Consider the following 4,229-nt stretch of genomic DNA (forward strand, 5'->3'; position numbering starts at 1 on the left):
CAGCGGCTGCCGGGGCTCACGGTGCCTCGGCTCCGGGTTCGCCCATCGGCCGCAGAAGAAGGAGCTGTGAGGAGGAAGGACAAGGCTCTGCCCCGGCACGGGCTCTTCGGAATGTGTCGCTTGCGAAAGCTGTCAGCGCTTCCCGTAGCGTGCACCGGGGAGAGGAGAAAGGCGGTGGGGCCCCCGGCGGAACAGCCCCAGTCTCCTGTGGGAGGGTGAGAGTTGCAGCGCCCTCAAACCGCAGAGGGAACGGCCCGTCAATCCCCTCGATCCTCGCAGGGAACAGCCCCTCAGCCCCCCAAACCTCACAGGGATCATCCCCTCAATGCCCTTAAACAGGGAATCAGCTCCTCAACCTCCAAAAAACTCATAGGGGATCAGCGTCTCAAACCTTACAGGATGAGCCCGTCAACCCCCTCGAACCTCTCAGAGGGAACAGCCCCTCAACCCCCTCAAACCTCTCAGGGCACGGTGGTTCTCCTCAAAAAGTCCTCTAAGTCGCAGGGCTGCAGGCCTGGGGTGACAGTAGGAGGCTCCTGTTCCATTAAAATGTCTTTTCACTGTCTGAAACAGAAACACGCGCTGAATTGTAAAAGGATCAAAACCACCACTGCCTTTTGCTGTTCTCCAGCGTGTTTGCTTTTAGTATTCAGCCCAGGACTGACACAGAATGGGAGGATTTCCCAAATGGCTTTGTTACAACATTAAGCCTGGTAACCTACCCTGGGTCACTCCCGAGCAGAAAATAAGGAGTTTGAAAGAAAACACTGATTTCTAAGGGCAGCTTGTTCCAAGGATTGTTCCTGCGCTGAAACAAAGCCTATGAAAACACGAGTTGCGAGTCATTCCCTAAGTTACTGTTTCCGCACGGAATGATCTTGCCACATCAGAGCTGCAGAAAGGTCAAGCCGAAGTTTCTTTCTCGCTGATGTAAGTTCATGGGTAGGTATTTTTATAGCAAACATTCCAAACAAATTTCATATCTGATATGCAAAGCCAGGAATGCTGCTTACAGAGACGCGGGCTCGAAGGCCAAATTTCTCCTCATGTAACCCAAGTGCAAACACACTACAAATGAAATAAGCTTCATAAAGCCTCCTTATATCTTTTCTGAATTGGTTTTATCTTAGATTTGTGGCATATCAAAAAAACCATGTAATTTTCAAGCATAAAAATCAGCCATGAGGGACTTTTTACCTCCCTGGAATATAGACTGTAAGGATGATAGGGAGAACTTAAGTGATTTTTTTTAAAATATAAATGAAATTGATGGAAATATACTTTCCCCCATCAGCCACTTGTTATGTATTTATCATTTAAAGAGTAAAGGTAAATGTAAAGGTAGCAGGGGAATAAGAGGATATAAGCTCCCTTGAGACATGTCCTCCTATTCCTACCCTGCTTTTACATATATCTTCTCAACATAGTCCCTCACCAAGCAGCTTTCAATTTAGATACAAAATAAACTTTCTAAAACATTTAAGAATTAATTCAACAAACATGACAACGTGTCAATCAAAAGCCCAAGTTGGCAATACCAGAAACAGCTGGAGAAATCTGTTTTATGTTGTGATTAAGTGAAATATTCCATGACATTCCAAGAGTCATGCTCTGTTTGTGATGGATCTCATTCTTAAAGTATTAACTCTCAGCTGAGGAGATGGGGTATAATTCCTGACTTTGCTGTCGTGTTCCTCTGTGACCTCACGTCCAGTAACAATATTTTAATGTTTTGGTTTCTCCTCTGAATTACAAAGATAGTGATAGAGTCCCATTTTGCCTGGAACAAGCAGCACTGGGACACAGCCAGCCCCAAACTGGCAGAGCAGTTAGAGAAAGCAGTTAGAGCAGGAAGCAGCTACAGTGGTGGGGTAAGACAGCTCCACACCAATTCCTTCTGGTTTTCAGGCCAATTTCTCCATGACTATTTGTCCTAAGGCTCTTACTAGAGAGCAACAACAAACCCCTGAATACCCAGGCTCACCAGAGACCTGACACAACACTGCCAGGCCTGGCTCATCTGCACCCTGCAGTGAGGGGCCCTGCCAGGACAACTCTGACCTGATGCCTCTACAGCCACCACAGTTTGCAAAATTATTCCATTTTTATCTGTTATGTCATGACAGAACCTCTACTTTTAGTTCACACAGACCCTGCTCTCAGGCAGCAGAGATTATCAGACAGTATAGGGGGTTTAATGACAGCTAAATCATGGGAAAAAAAGAGTGTCTGAAAATATAATTACAAATCAGATCCTGCCACCAGCTTAAAGTCACAGAGAGCTGACTGGGTATTTGGTGCAAATTAAGAAGCAGAACCCTCTAGTGAGGAGTTCCTTCCACTGTGGGAAGGAAAAGGGATTGGAGTGATGGTTCATAATAATGGTTAGCATTTCATATTAACCAAAAAACCCAGACCTCTTTCCAAAGAAAATGTATGACACTTCAAAGAAACCCCAACTAAAGTGGCATCCCTCATGTCCCAGAGGCACAGACGGTGTCCAAGAACCAGCAGAATTTTGTTTAAAGAGCGCTTCAAAATCATTTACTGGATGCCTTGTACACACCATGGCCTGCACTAAATTTAATCACAAAGATACTCTGGATTGGAAAGCCAGGCTGGAGGCTCCCGATGGCAGGCTTTGTTCAGATTAAATTAAGCATGTTCTCAAAGGCACTGAAGCAGGAACCCAGAGATAAGGCTGTGTGTGCTAACCGTGGATTAGATCTGGCAGTAAGTTTTTAGTGAAGCCTTGTTGGGGAGTACAAGATTATAGATGTTGCTGCTATTTAAATGCTGTGTCAAAGGTAAATCAAATTAAGATACAGCAGATTTAGACTTGCATTAGAGGAACTGAGCTCCTCTCTTGTCACAGAGAAGTGCTACGTATGCAAATTGAACTGGGCACGTGGCCTTTGGATTGCTAGAATTTATTTAATTATTCGCTAATCAAAAACTAATTCACAAGCACTTAGCCAATATCTTTAAGTGTCTCTGCATCGCTGTCTAGGATCTGAGGCAAAGCAGGTATTTACTGTTGCTCAGGAGCTGCGGGAGCCTCGCAGCACAGCAGCTGTTGGGCTCCAGGAGGGCTGCTGCAGTCCAAGGCTACAGGAACAGGCAAAAATCCACACACTCCAGCTCCAACTCAGCCTGCAGCGGGCATCTGCAAGGAGAAGGTGTTCGGAGTCACAGTGGAAAGGCCTGAACTCAAAAGGGATGAGCCGAACAACAGTGGAACTGCTGCAGTGACTCAAAAACAGTTCTGAGAAGAGCAGTGTAAGGCCTTAGGACTTCCTGACTCACATTCACTAAAACAGAAGCCAAAAATGCAACTTTGAGGCCCTGCTCTGTTGTTGGCTTCTAAATCTGTGCCTCTTTCCCCAATACCTGTCTCCCCACCCTGGGATATTGTTAATTTTGTAAGGACTGTTCTTGGCACTGGACAAACACATGACAAGTTTTACCCCTTCCTGCTTCAGACAGCCTGACAGGAGTGCAGTAGAGCACACTCTAAGAAGAGCAGAAAGTGCAAGGTGCAATAAAAGCACTCAGTCACTGCAGGTCTGCAGTGGTCAGAGCTAAATGGTTTCATATCGAATTACAGTGAACTGGTGAATGAGCAAAATACCCCGAATCATCATCTGCCAGTCTGATTCTGATGTTATCAGGGGGAGAGGGGAAATACAAAAGGCTTCCTCAAAGAACAACAGAACTACATATGCAAATTGAAACTTCTATCACATCCCACATTTTCTAGGAAACAAGTGGTTTAGAGTGGAAGCAGAGGGTGACATTTGCTACAGATTTATATGAACTAGAGGGGAAATAAAAGGAACAGATTCTTACCAGGTCCCTCCTATTATTGTCATATAAGTTGTACTCCCACACTATTGCCAGCATGAACTTTGTAGTGGAATACTGCAGGGGGAAATGAAAAATTTAATTTAAAAAAATTTAAATTAAATTAAAATCATCCCCCTTGTTGAAGGGACATGTCAATGAAGGCAGTGGTCACCAGAGCTGCAGTGTGGTGTAGCCAGGGGACTCTTGGAATGAATTGATTGGGATTTTCCCCCTCATTTCCAGTTTGAGGGCACTTCTCTTTTCACACTTGCCCTAGAGATCCTCTCTTCCCAGGACTCTCGTGACTTGTTGGAGCAGCTGCCCATCTCCACCCCCCGACACAGCTGCCACTGCCCCAACAGCCAGGCCCTTGCCCTGGCATC

At 45.6% G+C, this 4,229-nt stretch overlaps 1 long non-coding RNA gene across 3 annotated transcripts in view; it reads left to right on the forward strand.

Annotated features, from left to right (window-relative positions):
* The first annotated feature begins 6 nt into the window (after positions 1–6).
* The window catches only part of LOC108445900, a 14,832-nt gene continuing 10,609 nt past the window's right edge, over positions 7–4,229 (forward strand). For all 3 annotated transcript variants that reach the window (XR_001860921.1, XR_001860922.1, XR_001860923.1), the window contains exon 1: positions 7–930. This is a non-coding gene — a long non-coding RNA (uncharacterized LOC108445900). The remainder of the gene's footprint in view (positions 931–4,229) is intronic.

This window comes from Corvus brachyrhynchos, unplaced genomic scaffold (assembly GCF_000691975.1).
Source record: "Corvus brachyrhynchos isolate BGI_N302 unplaced genomic scaffold, ASM69197v1 scaffold283, whole genome shotgun sequence".
NCBI classification, from domain to species: domain Eukaryota; kingdom Metazoa; phylum Chordata; class Aves; order Passeriformes; family Corvidae; genus Corvus; species Corvus brachyrhynchos.